Below are 16,864 nucleotides of genomic sequence, written 5' to 3'. Positions count from 1 at the left end.
TCCTCAAGGCCCACAAACAGGTCGTGTTTTCAGGATTTCCTTTGCATTGCACAGGTGATGCAATTATTACCTGGGCAAGACTAAGGAAATCCTGAAAACATGACATGTTGGTGGGCCTTGAGGACTGGAGTTGGGGACCCCTGCTCTAAAAAAGCTAGGCTGGTTGATACTTTTTTTTTTTTTTTTTTTAACCACTTAACCCCCAAGGGTGGTTTGCATGTTATGGACCGGGCCAATTTTTACAATTCTGACCACTGTCCCTTTGAGGTTATAACTCTGGAACGCTTCAACGGAGCCCGGTGATTCTGACATTGTTTTCTCGTAACATATTGTACTTCATGATAATGGTAAAATTTCTTTGATATTTCCTGCGTTTATTTGTGAAAAAAACAGAAACTTGGCGGAAATTTTGAAAATTTCGCAATTTTCCAACTTTGAATTTTTATGCAATTAAATCACAGAGATATGTCACACAAAATACTTAATAAGTAACATTTCCCACATGTCTACTTTACATCAGCACAATTTTGGAACCAAATTTTTTTGTTGTTAGGGAGTTATAAGGGTTAAAAGTTGACCAGCAATTTCTCATTTTTACAACACCATTTTATTTTAGGGACCACATCTCATTTGAAGTCATTTTGAGGGGTCTATATGATAGAAAATACCCAAGTGTGACACCATTCTAAAAACTGCACCACTCAAGGTTCTCAAAACCACATTCAGGAAGTTTATTAACCGTTCAGGTATTTCACAGGAATTTTTGGAATGTTTAAATAAAAATTAACTTAACTTTTTTACACACAAAATTTACTTCAGCTCCAATTTGTTTTATTTTACCAAGGGTAACAGGAGAAAATGGACCCCTAACCTTGTTGTACAATTTGTCCTGAGTACGCCAATACCCCATAAGTGGAGGAAAACCACTGTTTGGGCGCTTGACAGATCTTGGAAGCGAAGGAGCGCCATTTGACTTTTTAATGCAAAATTGACTAGAATTGAGATGGGACGCCATGTTGCGTTTGGAGAGCCCCTGATGTGCCTAAACATTGAAACCCCCCACAAGTGACACCATTTTGGAAAGTAGACCCCCTAAGGAACTTATCTAGATGTGTGGTGAGCACTTTGACCCACCAAGTGCTTCACAGAAGTTTATAATGCAGAACCGTAAAAATAAAAAATCATTTTTTTTTCACAAATTATCTTTTCGCCCCCAATTTTTTATTTTCCCAATGGTAAGAGAAGAAATTGGAACCAAAAAGTTGTTGCACAATTTGTCCTGAGTACGCTGATACCCCATATGTGGGGTTAAACCACTGTCTGGGCGCATGGGTGAGCTCGGAAGGGAAGGAGCGCCGTTTGACTTTTCAATGCAAAATTCACAGGAATTGAGATGAGATGCCATGTTGCGTTTGGAGAGCCACTGATGTGCCTAAACATTGAAACCCCCCCACAAGTGACACCATTTTGGAAAGTAGACCCCCTAAGGAACTTATCTAGATGTGTGGTGAGCACTTTGACCCACCAAGAGCTTCACAGAAGTTTATAATGCAGAGCCGTAAAAATAAAACAAATTTTTTCCCACAAATTATTTTTGTCCCCAGTTTTGTATTTTTCCAAGGGTCACCGGAGAAATTGGACCCCAAAAGTTGTTGTCCAATTTGTCCTGAGCACGCTGATACCCCATATGTTGGGGTAAACTCCTGTTTGGACACACGGGAGAGCTCGGAAGGGAAGGAGCACTGTTTTACTTTTTCAACGCAGAATTGGCTGGAATTGAGATCGGACGCCATGTCGTGTTTGGAGAGCCCCTGATGTGTCTAAACAGTGGAAACCCCCAAATTATAACTGAAACCCTAATCCAAACACACCCCTAACCCTAATTCCAACGGTAACCCTAACCACACCTCTAACCCAGACACACCCCTAACCCTAATCCCAACCCTATTCCCAACCGCAAATGTAATCCAAACCCTAACTTTAGCCCCATCCCTAACTGTAGCCTTAACCCTAGCCCTAACCCTAATGGGAAAATGGAAATAAATACAATTTTTTTAAATTTTTTTTTTATTTTTCCCTAACTAAGGGGGTGATGAAGGGGGGGTTTGATTTACTTTTATAGCGGGTTTTTAAGCGGATTTTTATGATTGGCAGCCGTCACACACTGAAAGACGCTTTTTATTGCGAAAAATATTTTTTGCGTTACCACATTTTGAGAGCTATAATTTTTCCATATTTTGGTCCACAGAATCATGTGAGGTCTTGTTTTTTGCGGGACGAGTTGACGTTTTTATTGGTAACATTTTCGGGCACGTGACATTTTTTTTGAATGCTTTTTATTCCGATTTTTGTGAGGCAGAATTACCAAAAACCAGCTATTCATGAATTTCTTTTGGGGGAGGCGTTTATACCGTTCCGCGTTTGGTAAAATTGATAAAGCAGTTTTATTCTTCGGGTCAGTACGATTACAGCGACACCTCATTTAGATCATTTTTTTTAATGTTTTGGCGCTTTTATACGATAAAAACTATTTTATAGAAAAAATAATTATTTTTGCATCGCTTTATTCTGAGGACTATAACTTTTTTTTATTTTTTTGCTGATGTTGCTGTATGGCGGCTCGTTTTTTGCGGGACAAGATGACTTTCAGCGGTACCATGGTTATTTATATCTGTCTTTTTGATCGCGTGTTATTCCACTTTTTGTTCGGCGGTATGATAATAAAGTGTCGTTTTTTTGTCTCGTTTTTTTTTTCTTACGGTGTTTACTGAAGGGGTTAACTAGTGGGACAGTTTTATAGGTCGGGTCGTTACGGACGCGGCGATACTAAATATGTGTACTTTCTCCATCGTCTCATTGGGGGACACAGGACTGTGGGTGTATGCTATTGCCGCCAGGAGGCTGACACTAAGTAGACAAAAAAAAAAGTTAGCTCCTCCTCCATAGTATACACCTTGCCACTGGCCCTGACAGCTCCAGTTTATGCTTAGTGTCTGTAGAAGGCACATCTCTGGGGTTTTTTCCCAGATTCCATTATCTTGAGGATAAGATAGGGGCGACGGACCTTTTTGAAGGGGTCCGATCTCCCCAAACCAACAACGGGCGAGCACGTGTGAGTGTCTCCTCCACGTATACTCTCCCGCGTCATGGGGTTGCCGGACTAAAAACCTGACCACCCTGAGGTAACGAAACCCTAGGTTGTACAGGCAGTTATGCTTTGTCCGTGCAGCCTCCACTTCAATCACCAATGTTTTGATCTGCGGTGCTTAAGGAGGCAGACGGTCCCTCTCCTCACCTTCTGAAAGGTGAAGGAGTTAGGGTGCCTGCACCGTCTTTTTTTCCCATATGTATATTTATATATTTATATTTATATATATGTGTTTTTTTCATGTATGCCTCCTCTAACCTGGCGTGTTGTCAGAGGCTGCGGGGGGGGGGGGGGGGGCTCCTGCTTCTTTGCGCGGCGCACACTTCGTACGGTGCCAGTATCAGGATGTCTCTTCATTTCCAAAAGCACGGGAAGTTCCGCCCTTGCATTTCCTTCCGGCGGCCCACGCCGGCCTGCAGGGTATCATGGTCGCTGTAGTTTCCTTCTTGGGCGGTAGCTCCGCCCCTAGCAACTGTTTCCGGCGACCAGTTGCATTATGGTCGCTGTAGTTTTCTGAGGGGTCATGGGCGGTAGCTCCGCCCCTTCCGGGCGCGTACTTCCGGTTTCGCGCTCACAGCGTTCCTAGGAGAGCGCAGGTGGGGAAAGCAAGTTCCCTGATTTAGCCTGTGGCTCGTTCCTTATGGCGGCTCCTCCCACCTTTCATGATCCTCATAGAGGAGGTGTCGCTGCTCAGAGCTTGGTTTAGTGTGGTGCTCAGATCGGACGGGGACACAGGACTGGGGTAAGTGCTACTTCCCTCAGCCTGACAGCAGTTTTTTTGTTCTAGACTCAGTAGCTCAGCAATAGTCATCATGTCTAGAAGGACTAAGTCTCACAAGGTCCTGTATACATCATGTTTTACTTGCCAGGCTGTTTTTCCGCATGCGCAGACTAGCCAGATCTGTGAAGCTTGCGATCCCGAACGCGCTCAGGAGCCCCCGCCTGCTACCCCGCCTGTTATTCTGCCGGGTATGCCTGTATCTGAGACTGCGGCATCTCCCCCTGAGTGGGTCGTATCCTTAACGCAGTCTATGGCGTCTCTAACAAAGGCGGTTGAGTCCCTTCAAACCCCTGTCAGGGATGTTCATTCATCTATTCCGGAAAGATCCTCCGATTCTCAGGACCTTCCGGCCTGCAGGGGCCGTACTCCCTCTAGGCAGATGCGGGGGAAGCGTACCCATACAGCGTCTCCCGGTCCGTCGGGTGCATCGGTGAATTCCGTCTCTCGGTCTCCTTCTCCTGTGGGAGTGAGTGAGCATGGTTCGGACCTTGACTCTGAAGGGTCTTTTGATTTAGAAGCTCCTGATTATCAGGAATCAGTTGACAGTCTCATTGAGGCCGTTAACCAGTCTTTGGGAGTAGAGGATGTAGCCACCTTACCTTCGAGTCATAAGGTGTCTTTTAAAAGATTCAAGCAACCTCATAAGGTGTTTTCCTCTCATCCTGAATTTGAGGATTTAGTTCAACGTCACATGGAGAGACCGGACAAACGTTTCTTAGGCCAGAAGGCTCTGGGTACCAGGTATCCTTTCGCGCCTGAGATTTGTAAAAAATGGGCAGAATCTCCTTCTGTAGATCCCCCTGTGTCCCGTTTGGCCTCTAACACACTGCTGTCTCTTCCTAATGGATCTGCTATTAAAGATCCAACTGATCGGCTCTTAGAGAGTCTGGCTCGGTCAGTGTTTGAGGCTTCAGGGTCAGCCCTCGTGCCGTCTTTTGCGGCGACTTGGGTCGCCAAGGCTATGATAGCTTGGTCAGAGTCCGTCACTAAGGTTCTTCAGGATAGGGAGTTTCCTGTAGAAGTGATAGAGATGTCTAATCAGATATCCTTGGCTGGGAATTATCTGATCAATGCATCTTTGGATGTGGCAAATTGTTCAGCATTGGCAGCTGCTAATGCTATCGCTATCAGAAGGGCGCTATGGCTGAGAAATTGGCGGGCGGACTCTACTTCGAAAAAATCCCTTACTTCCCTCCCTTATCAGGGTGGTCGACTCTTTGGCGCAAAGTTGGATCAACTTATATCTGATACCACAGGGGGAAAGAGTAATTTCCTTCCGCAACAAAAGGTTAGGCAACCTTTTCGTCGTCATTTTCAAGCAAGGTTTAGATCCTTTCGTAACACCCGGTGGTCTGCAGCACCAAGCTCAGGTCCTCCAAGTCGGCCTAACCAAGACAGGGAACACCAGGTATCATATAGAGCCAATCCATTGGCAAGAATGCGATATCAGCCATCAAGATCTAGGGGATCTAGATATCCGCGGTCCTCGGCAAAATGACTGGAGGCATCCTCATGTCGTTTCCAACAGGGTAGGCGGTTGTCTACTTCTGTTCCATCAGTCCTGGCTATCAGTCGTTTCCGACAAATGGGTGAGAGAACTGGTGGTTTCAGGGTACAAAATAGAGTTTCTCTCTCCCTCCAAGTCGGTTCTTTCCGTCCAGTCTTCCCAGTGCAAAGTCCTGTCTAAGGGCTTTATTCAAAGCTGTCGAGTCTCTTCAGTCCAACGGGGTCATTGTCCCCGTTCCAGGGGTAGAAAGGTTCCAAGGATTCTATTCCAATCTGTTTACGGTCCCCAAAAAGGACGGGTCGGTAAGACCCATTCTGGACCTAAAGTGTTTGAACAAGTTCGTCCGCACTCGTTGTTTCCGTATGGTGTTGCTCCGCTCGGTTATTGCGGCTATGGAAAAGGGAGAATTCCTTGCTTCTATAGATATCCAAGATGCCTATCTGCATGTTCCCATATTTCCTCCGCATCAAAGATTTCTACGGTTTTCCATAGGGGAACGTCACTTCCAATTCACAGCATTACCTTTCGGTCTCGCCTCTGCTCCCAGGGTGTTCACAAAGGTGATGTCTACAGTCGTGTCCATCCTGCACTTCCGGGGCATAGTTATTTTGCCATACCGGGACGATCTTTTGGTCAAGGGGCCAACTTTTCGAGCATGCAAAGAGAACGTCAGTATCACTTTAGACACTCTATCCCGTCTAGGGTGGCTGGTCAATTTAAAAAAGTCATCTCTAGTCCCATCTCGAAAGATTTCTTTTTTAGGAATGATCTTCGATACTTCTCGGGGTCTGACTATCCTACCCCAGAGCAAGGTTCTCTGCCTTCGGCAGGAGGTAAAAATTCTGCAGCAACCGAGTTTTCTCTCAATCCGGTTTTGCATGAGGGTCTTGGGCAGGATGGTGGCGGCCATAGAAGCAGTACCATTCGCCCAATTTCATCTTCGCCCTCTCCAGCAGGCAATTTTGTCAGCTTGGAACAGGAGTCATGCTTCTCTCAATCTCCGGTGCCGTCTGTCTCCTCGGGTCAGGCAATCTCTCATCTGGTGTATGAGGAGCTCCTCTCTGCTGCAGGGGAAAGCTTTTTCCCCAGTTCATTGGCTGGTAGTTTCTACAGACGCCAGTCTTCTCGGTTGGGGGGCAGTGTTTCATCAACACACAGCACAGGGTTTTTGGTCCCCAGGGGAATCTTCCAATCAATCTGTTGGAGATAAGGGCAATTTGGCTTGCTCTGCAGCACTTTCACCATCTTCTGGCGGGTCTCCCGGTCCGAATCCAATCGGACAATGCCACGGCTGTGGCTTACGTAAATCATCAGGGGGGCACCCGCAGCAGGTCAGCCATGCGCGAGGTAGGGAAAATCCTCCGTTGGGCCGAGAGCAACCACTCCGTGATCTCGGCAGTTTACATCCCGGGCAAGGAGAACTGGGCAGCGGACTTTCTGAGCCGTCAGGGTCTGGCGTCCGGGGAATGGTCTCTTCACCCCGACGTTTTTCGGCAGATTTGCCAGCGCTGGGGTATCCCGGACGTGGATCTAATGGCAACCGAGTGGAATGCCAAGGTCCCCAGATTCGTAGCTCGTTATCGAGATCCAAGAGCTCTCGCCGTAGACGCACTGGTCCTTCCTTGGAACCGGTTTCGTCTTCCGTATCTGTTTCCTCCTCTAGCGCTCCTTCCAAGGGTAGTCAGGAAGATCAAGTTAGAGGGAGTTCCGGCAATTCTAGTCGCCCCAGATTGGCCTCGGAGGTCTTGGTACGCGGACCTCGTTCAGCTGATCGCTGGGGTTCCTTGGCAGCTTCCAATGCGGCCGGATCTTCTGTCGCAGGGGCCGATATTCCACCAGAACTTAGGGGCCCTTCGTTTGACGGCTTGGCCGTTGAATCTTGGATTCTGACCCAGGCCGGTTTTTCTCAGAAGGTAGCTTCCACTATGATTAATGCTCGAAAGACGGTTTCTGTGCGCATTTACCACCACACCTGGAAAGTTTTTCTCTCGTGGTGCAGGAAGAAGGGTCTTCCTCCTTTGCGGTTCTCCGTTCCTAATATTTTAGCTTTTCTCCAGGCTCCAGGTCTCGCTCTAAGTACCCTTAGGAGGCAAATATCAGCCTTATCGGTTCTTTTCCAGCGCAGGATTGCTATCATTTCACAGGTCAAGACTTTTTTGCAGGGAGTCTCACATGGTCTCCCCTTACAGAGCTCCGCTAGAGGCTTGGGACCTTAATCTGGTCTTGAGCGCTCTTCAGGAGGCTCCATTTGAGCCTCTCCAAGAAGTTTCTTTAATGTATCTTTCTTGGAAGGTTTTGTTTTTGGTAGCTATAACCTCCATTAGGCGGGTGTCGGAATTGGCGGCCTTGTCCTGCCAGTCGCCGTTTCTGCAATTTCATCAGGATAAGGTAGTATTAAGAACTGTTCCTTCTTTTTTGCCTAAAGTAGTTTCCTCATTTCACGTCAATGAGGACATAGTCTTGCCTTCTTTTTGTCCTGCACCTTCTCACCGTGTGGAAAAAGCTCTCCATACTCTGGACCTGGTGAGAGCTCTGAGAAGATACGTTTCTCGGACCGCTTCTTTTCGACAGACGGATGTTCTGTTCGTTCTTCCTGTGGGTCACAGGAAGGGATTCGCAGCCTCTAGGTCGACCTTAGCCAGATGGATACGAGCCACCATTCAGGAGGCCTACCGCGTCAAGGGTGCAGCCATCCCGGCTGGGATTTGGGCGCACTCTACTCGAGCGGTAGGGGCTTCCTGGGCACTTCGGCACCAAGCTTCAGCAGAACAGGTTTGCAAGGCGGCAACTTGGTCCAGCCTGCACACTTTCTCTAAGCATTATAATGTCCACACTCAGGCCTCTGCTGATGCAAGTTTGGGAAGAAAAATTCTTCAGGCTGCAGTATCGCACCTATAGGCGGTAAGTGCCTAAGGGTTTGTTCCAGTAAGTCTTTTTTCCCACCCTGAGACTGCTTTGGGACATCCCACAGTCCTGTGTCCCCCAATGAGACGATGGAGAAACAGGGATTTTTGTGTTACCGTAAAATCCTTTTCTCCGAGTCATTCATTGGGGGACACAGCTCCCTCCCTATTTCATCTTATTATTTTTCTACAGGGTTGTTCAGACTGTAGTATTATTCTAGACATGTTGTCTTTGCTCTAATGCTGTTTTGTTTTTTCTCTATCTCCTACTGCTTGTGCACCAAACTGGAGCTGTCAGGGCCAGTGGCAAGGTGTATACTATGGAGGAGGAGCTAACTTTTTTTTTGTCTACTTAGTGTCAGCCTCCTGGCGGCAATAGCATACACCCACAGTCCTGTGTCCCCCAATGAATGACTCGGAGAAAAGGATTTTACGGTGAGTAACACAAAAATCCCTGTTTTATTGTTTGTTTTTTTTATTTAGATAAAGAAATATTTATGGGAATAATATTTTTTTTTTCATTATTTAGGATTTTTTTTTATTTATTTTTTTACACACTTGTAAAAAAAATTTTAAACTTTTTTACTTTGTCCCAGGGGGGGACAATACAGATCGGTGATCTGCCAGTTTGCACAGCACTCTGTCAGATCACCGATCTGTCTGAGAGCAGTGCAGCGTTACCAAGTGCCTGCTCTGAGCAGGCACTTGGTAAGCCACCTCCCTCCCTGCAGGACCCGGATCCGCGGCCATCTTGGATCCGGAACTTTCTGCAGGGAGGGAGGTAGGAGACCCCTGGAGCAACGCGATCACATCGCGTTGCTGCGGGGGTATCAGGGAAGCCCGCAGGGAGCCCCCTCCCTGCGCGATGCTTCCCTGCACCGCCGGCACATCGCGATCATGTTTGATCGCGGTGTGCCGGGGGTTAATGTGCCGGGGGCGGTCTGTGACCGCTCCTGGCACATAGTGCCGGATGTCAGCTGCGATAAGCAGCTGACACCCGGCCGCGATCCCCCCGTGAGCGCAGCCGATCGCCTATGACGTACTATTCCATCCGTGGGAAGTAAAGCCCACCCCACATGGACGGAATAGTATGTCTAATGGCAGAAAGGGGTTAAAGTCCAGGTTGATGCCTTCCCAGATCCAGGAGTATCTGGGTCTCATTCTGGACTCCATAAAGCAGGAGTGTCTCCTCCCAAGGAAAAAAATTTAAAAAATGGTAGCACTAGTGTCCAAGGTACAGGTTCTCCCTTCCATAACTCTCTGCCAGGCTATGTCCCTCTTGGGATCCATGACTCCATGCATCCCTGGGGTTCATTGGGCTCCGCTTCATTCGAGAGACCTTCAATGGCAAACTTTGTCTGAGGAAGTCTCTCTAAGGGGGCATTTAGGTCGGTTCCGTTTATCTCCGCTCACAACTCAGTCACTAACCTGGTGGACATCGCAAAACAATCTTTCCCAAGGGGTCCCGTGGGTAACTCCAATTTCAAAAGTAGTAACCAGACACAAGCCCCAGCGGGTGGGGGGCTCATCTGAACGACCTATTAGCCCAAGGCACTTGGCCACCATCTCTCGCAAAAGAATCCTCCAACATGAAGGAACTACTGGCAGTCAAGTTCGCTCTGCTGGAGTTCTTGAAGCCCCTTCACTCCCACCATGTCAGGGTTATGTCAGACAACAGGGTATTAGTGGCGTACCTGAACCATCAAGGGGGTACTCACTCTCAAAGACTGATGGAGGTAGCCAAGTCAATATTCCGTATACCTGAAAGCAACCTTCTATCCCTGTCAGGCCTGCACATAAAAGGGTAGACAATTACAGAGCGGACTGTGAGTCATTCCCAACTAAGGCAGGGAGAATGGGAGCTATATCAAGCAGTATTCACCCAGATTACACAAAAATGGGGGGCACCAAGCATAGACCTCTTTGCAAACAACTTAAAAAAGTAAGCGCTTTTTGCTCCATAACTCCATTGGGGAACCCAGTAGCATTGGATGCGTTTATGATTCCATGGCTCCATCTAGATTGCGCATTTCCCCCCATTTGCTCTGATTCCAGCAGTGCTGAGGAAGATTCGGGAGGACGGGGCTCATGTGATCTTGATAGCCCCGTTCTGGCCGAAGAGGCCTTGGTTCTCTTGGATGATGAGAATGTCAATCTCTGACCCATGGGTACTTCTAGACCTTCCAAACATCCTCTCCCAGGGCCCAGTTCATCATCCGCAAGTTGCGAGCTTACACTTGACAGCCTGGCATTTGAGAGGAAGCTACTAGAAAGCAGAGGGTTCTCTCCAGGTCTGGTATCTATTGCAAAGTAGAAAATCAACTACAACAAAACAGTATGGAAAAAATTTCTTTCATCAGGCACTAAAATAGGTGAAGAAGTCCCTCTTGGATCCATAAAAGAGTTCCTGGAAAACTGGTTGGAGATTGGTCTGGCCACAAGTACCCTAAAAGTCCATGTGGCAGCCCTAGGAGCTTTATTTAACTATGACTTGGCAGGGAACCGGTGGGTTTCTAGGTTCATCAGGGCAGCGGGTAGATCGAGACCACTTCCAGTACAAGTTACCCCCAAGTGGGATCTAAACTTGGTCCTTAAAGCCCTGACTAAACATCCCTTTGAGCCCTTAGGGGATATCCCATTGAAATTTCTGTCCCTCAAAACATCCCTGCTCGTCGCCCTCACATCTGCTCGTAGAGTTAGCGACATACAGGCTCTATCTGCTAACCCTCCTTACACAGTTTTTAGAGGATAGGGTCATTCTCAAAATAGACCCAGCATACCTCCCAAAGGTGTCATCCCGGTTCCACAGAACTCGAGATCTCTTCCTTCCTTTTGTCGCAACCCTAAAAATGAGGAAAAATCATTACATACACTAGATGTCAGGAGATGCCTCATGCAGTACATAGAAGCCACCAGAGAGTAGGGAGGATGCCTCTTTTTGTGTGTTTTCAGGGTCCCCAAAAGGGGAAAAAAGCCTCCAAAGCCACTTTGGCGAGATGGATCACGGAGGCCATCAGCCTGTCATACTCATCCAGTGGAATGTCTGTCCCAGGAGATGTCAAGGCTCACTCAACGAGAGCAGTAGCAACTTCTTGGGAGGAGAAGGCCAGAGCTTCAATTGACCAGATATGTAGAGCTGCTGCCTGGTCATCACCATCTACATTCTACATAAGCACTATAGATTGGACCTTATCTCCTCTTCAGACGTTACCTTCGGTAAAAGGGTTCTGGAAGCGGTGGTCCCTCCCTGAATGTACAATCTATGCAAATCTCTGGTGCCGTCATGGGCGTCAGAGAAATATATAGTTCTTACCGATAACGGTATTTCTCTTGAGCCCATGACGGCACCCGTACATTCCCTCCCTTCACTTATGGGTGTGCACGCTAACATAGTGCCATATGCTATTTATATAATTAGTCATGTGGTATCTCAAGTAATGTTAAAACTAAAACGCTATTCCATAGTCTCCCATCGTTCTCTAGTAAACAACTGATACGGGAGAGTGGTACCGCCTTTTTTTATCTGTAGGTTTCCTGTCCTTGGTGGGCGGATCCCCTCTCTCCGTGGTGCCATCATGGGCTCAGAGAAATACCGTTATCAGAACTATATTTTCCAGGTCACCACCTGACAGCACACTGGAGGATGTCCTTATCCATCATGGGACAGGAAACATGAGAGGTTAAAAGGACCCTCCCCCTACCACCCTTCAGTGTTTTTCCTGTCCCATTATGGATAGGAACGGAAGAGAGGATCTACCGTTCTGTGCGGGAGGTGTGGATCGGGGGGGCTTTGCCTCACCCTTCCCTCCATGAGGCACCCGCTGGCCGACACCCGCCGAGGGTCCCTCTGCCTACCAGTGTAGCGCTGCTCCTGGTATGAGGATCGCTTCTCCCTGCCGGGGCTCTCGATCCTTCCGGTGCATGCGATCCCAACGGCAGCCTCTGATGTCGGCGTCTCCATGCGGCCGCTGGAGGAAGCCAATCCACGCTGCACCATGCTCACTTTCTGGCCGCACGTCACTTCCGGTTTGCGGCTGAGGGGGGCGGGCGGCATCTCTGCAGCAGCAGGAAGGAGCGGTTAGAGAGCGCGGAAGCGCTGCACATGAGAAGAGGAAGAACAGAATAAAAGGTATGTGCTGGGGCAGTAAGCGATCTCCAGAGGAACATGGAGGACGCAGAGGGGCAGGAGTCCATGGCGCTAGCTAGTAAGTAGGGCAGGAGCTCTGTATTATGGATCCCCATAAAAAGGGCACTATACTAGTGTTTGCTATGTATTTCTTATAGGCGGCCTCCTTGCCTGACAAGTCATTAAAGAAGCCCAGCAAGAATAAAAAGTGTCCTATCTGTGCAGCGAAGCTGAAGCATACCTGGCAGAAACCCCTGTGTGAACCATGCACCTGCAGGATCATAGGGGAGGAGCAGGCTTCTCTTATGACAAATGTGAGAGACATGATAAGAGAGGAGGTTCAGGCTTCCGTATCAGGTCTGGTACTCCCTCAAGCCTCACCTCCAGAGAGATCTAGGAAAAGGCCGAGGGTCGATGACTCATGAGGAGACTCGTCATCTTGCGTGTCAGATCTAGAGGAGGAAGAAGAAAGTAGAGATCCTCCGGAGAAAGGGAGAAGATATTTATTCTCCACGGGAGAACTGTTGAAGGCTGTACGGCATACTATGCAAATTGAGGAGCCTCGGCCATGTTGTTCTGTTCAGGATGAGATGTTCGGTGGCTTACGCTCGCAGACCTCTAAGGTTTTTCTGGTAAATTCCCATATCTGATCCATGATTCTGGAGGAATGGGAGGAGGTGGAGAAAAGACTAACTATTCCTAAAGATTTCAGACTCCGTTTGCCTTTGATCCAGACGAAGTTAAAGAATGGGTCGACATTCCTAAAATAGACATACCATTGGCTAAAGTGTCCAAAAGGACTGCAATTCCTTTTGAGGACTCTTCCAACCTAAAAGAGCCCATGGATAGAAAGGCAGACGGCCTTTTAAAAAGGGCCTGGGAGAGTTCATCGGCAGTTATTGGCGCAAATATAGCAGCAACATCGGTGGCTCGCTCCATGGACCTGTGGTTAGATGATCTTCAGGATCAATTAACAGCCAAAACTCCTAGGGAAAGTATTCTGAAATCCCTGCCTCTGTTAAAATTGGCAACCACCTTTTTGCCAGACACGTCCGCAGAGTCTGTTAGGTTCGCGGCTAGGGGGCAATCCGTATCTTATGCAGCCCGAAGAGCTATCTGGCTCAAAAGCTGGTCGGGTGATATGCATTCTAAGAATAAGTTGTGTTCGATACCCTTTTCTGGGGGCAGGGTCTTCGGACCGGTCCTCGACGATATCTTAGAGAAAGCCTCAGATGTAAAGAAGGGGTTCCTGGAAGAAAAGCCTAAAAAATTCCAGCCCTTTCGGAGACCCCGCTATAATCAAAAACCAGATTACAGGGGTAAAGGGGAACAGGGAAGATGGAGTTACCAGAAAGGAGGGGATAGCAGACCTAAAACCAAAGACTCGAGCTACTCAAGTTCGGGTTCTAGCTACCGTAGGAAATGACGCCATCAGAGTGGGGGATCGTCTGGCCGGATTCCTAGAACGATGGAGGGAAATAACTAGTCCTTGGGCTTTACAGGTTGTGTCCCAGGGATACAAAATAGAATTTACATCTCTTCCTCCTGAAAGGTTTCTGGTTTCCAGCTCCCATCTAAAATCATCATCCCCCATGTGGTCAGATGTACAGGAACTCCTAAAAATGGTGGGATTTGTTCCGGTACCCCCTCAGGAAGAGTACAGAGGTCATTACTCGAATCTCTTCTCAATAACAAAACCATCGGGAGAATCGAGAACAATAATAAATCTAAAACACCTAAACAATTGGGTGTTATACAAAAGATTCAAGATGGAGTCAATCCGGTCAACCATCCCTCTGTTAGGAAGAGGTATGGTGATGTGCACTCTAGATCTAAAGAGTGCATATTACCATGTACCCATTCACCTAAATCACCAGAAGTTCCTGCGGTTTGCGGTAAATATGGAAGGAAAGATCTACCATTTTCAATTTCGCTGTCTCCCTTTTGGCCTGGCATCTGCTCCCAGAGTTTTTACAAAACTTATGGTAGAGGTGATCGCCTATCTGAGAAATCAGGATATAATGGTAATTCCTTATTTAGATGACTTTTTAGTAGCTGCAGATTCAGTAGGCCAGCTCAGGATTAACTGTCAATCCCTCATTTCCACACTAGAGAGTCTGGGATGGATTATAAATTGGGAGAAATCAGATCTAATACCAAAATCCAGAATAATATTCCTAGGAGTCATGCTCGATTCAGAGACAAGAATGTCCTACCTACCAGAAGACAGGCTAAAGGGCATTATAGAAAAGGTCCATCACTTTTCCCGAAGCTGAAATTCGATCAGAGACGGGATGAAAGTCTTGGGATTAACGACGGCCTGCATCCCTTGCGTGAGCTGGAGCCATTCTCGGCAGCTTCAGCAGGGAGTTCTGAGGAGCTGGAACAGAAAACAGAACTCACTAAATCGGAGGCTGAAACTCTCTTTTCAGATCAAAAGATCCCTGGTGTGCTGGATCTGTTTGCTGCAAAGCAAAATGCAAATGTCAAAACCTTTTACTCCCTAAACCCCTGGGAAAGCCCAGCTGCGATCGATGCCTTCTCACAACCCTGGAACAACGGTCTTCTGTATGCGTTTCCCCCTCTGGCAATGATTCCAAGAACACTCAGGAAGATCTGCGAGGACGGGGCCAAGGTCATTCCCATAGCTCCTCACTGGCCGAAACGAAGTTGGTTTCCGTTGTTAAGAAGGCTATCAGTAGAAGAACCCCTCCTGTTACCAGAAAGAGAGGATCTTCTTATACAGGGTCCAGTTCTACACCAAAATCTGGAAGCGCTTCAATTGGCGGCCTGGATCCTGAACGGAAGGTCTTGAGGCAAAAGGTCTTTCAGATGACGTCATTTCTACCCTTCAAGCCAGCAGAAAACCAGTGACATCAGCTATCTACACAAAAATATGGAACAATTTTGTGGGTTTTGCGGGGAGATGACAGTTGATACTGACCATCCGAATATCCCAAAGATTCTTGACTTCTTGCAGTCAGGATTTTAAAAAGGTCTTAGACCAAGTACATTAAGAGCCCAAATAGCGGCCCTGAGTGTATTTTTTTATTTTTCTCTATCTACCCACCCCTGTATTAGTCGATTCTCTAGAGCAGTCCAGAGGCTAAAACCGTTAATTAGAAGATCAGTCCCGCCGTGGGATCTTAATCTGGTCCTGAGTTTTCTATGTGAACAATCCTGGGACATAACAAGGGACATAGAGATTAACAAACTCTTCCTTAAAACTGCGTTTTTAGTTGCGATCACGTCGGCAAAAAGATTGGGGGAACTACAGGCTCTATCGGTGCAGAACCCGTATTTACAAATCTTTGAGGATAAATTAGTACTAAGACTCGATCCGGCTTTTCTCCCTAAAGTCGTCTCAGATACTATTATGAATCAGGAGATTGTTTTACCGTCATTTTGCCAGTTCCCAAAAAAACAAAAAGAAAGATTTTACCATAATCTAGACGTAAGAGAGACGGTACTCAAGTACCTTGATTTATCTAGACCCTGGAGACAAGACAACAACTTGTTCGTTCAGTTCAGGGGTCCAAATAGGGGGAAAAAAGCGTCTAGAGCGACTATTGCATGGTGGATAAAATCTACAATCAGTTTAGCTTATAAAGCTAAAGGGCAGAATTCCCCGGTTAATCTTAAAGTCCATTCATCTAGGGCCATAGCCACATCATGGGCAGAGAAAGGGGGGGCTACGGCAGATCAGATCTGCAGGGCTGCATCATGGTCTAATCTTAGTACCTTTTCTAAACATTATAAGTTAGATGTGGTATCGCCTCAGTTGGCTTTTGATAGAAAGGTACTTCAAGCAGTGGTCCCACCCTAAATACCATTCTCCTTTGGTATTTCTCCAGTGTGCTGTCAGGTGGTGACCTGGAAAACAGTAATTAGACCTACTGGTAATTGTATTTCCAGGAATCCATCCTGACAGCACTATTAGTTCCCTCCCTATTGTATGATCTTTATACTCATGTGATGTAACATTTGTATGATTGATTATTTTGTTGGAATAAACCTTGTTTTTTGCATCCATCCAGATGTGTTACTTTGGAAAAGCACTGAAGGGTGGTAGGGGGAGGGTCCTTTTAACCTCTCGTGTTTCCTGTCCCATGATGGATAAAAAGGACGTCCTCCAGTGTGCTGTCAGGATGGATTCCTGGAAATACAATTACCAGTAGGTCTAATTACTGTTTTTTTCCACGAAAATATTTTAGCCCCCAAATTTTTATTTTCACAAGCGTAATAGGAGAAATTGGACTGCAAAAGTTGTCCAATTTCTCCAGAGTACGTCGATACCCCATATGTGGGGGGGAACCACTGTTTGGGCGCATGGAAGAGCTCGGAAGGGAAGGAACACCATTTTACTCTTTCAACGCAGAATTGGCTTGAATTGAGATCG

The sequence above is a fragment of the Ranitomeya imitator genome, chromosome 3 (genome assembly GCF_032444005.1).
Source record: "Ranitomeya imitator isolate aRanImi1 chromosome 3, aRanImi1.pri, whole genome shotgun sequence".
Classification (NCBI taxonomy): domain Eukaryota; kingdom Metazoa; phylum Chordata; class Amphibia; order Anura; family Dendrobatidae; genus Ranitomeya; species Ranitomeya imitator.
Note: the sequence above shows the minus strand (reverse complement) of the source record.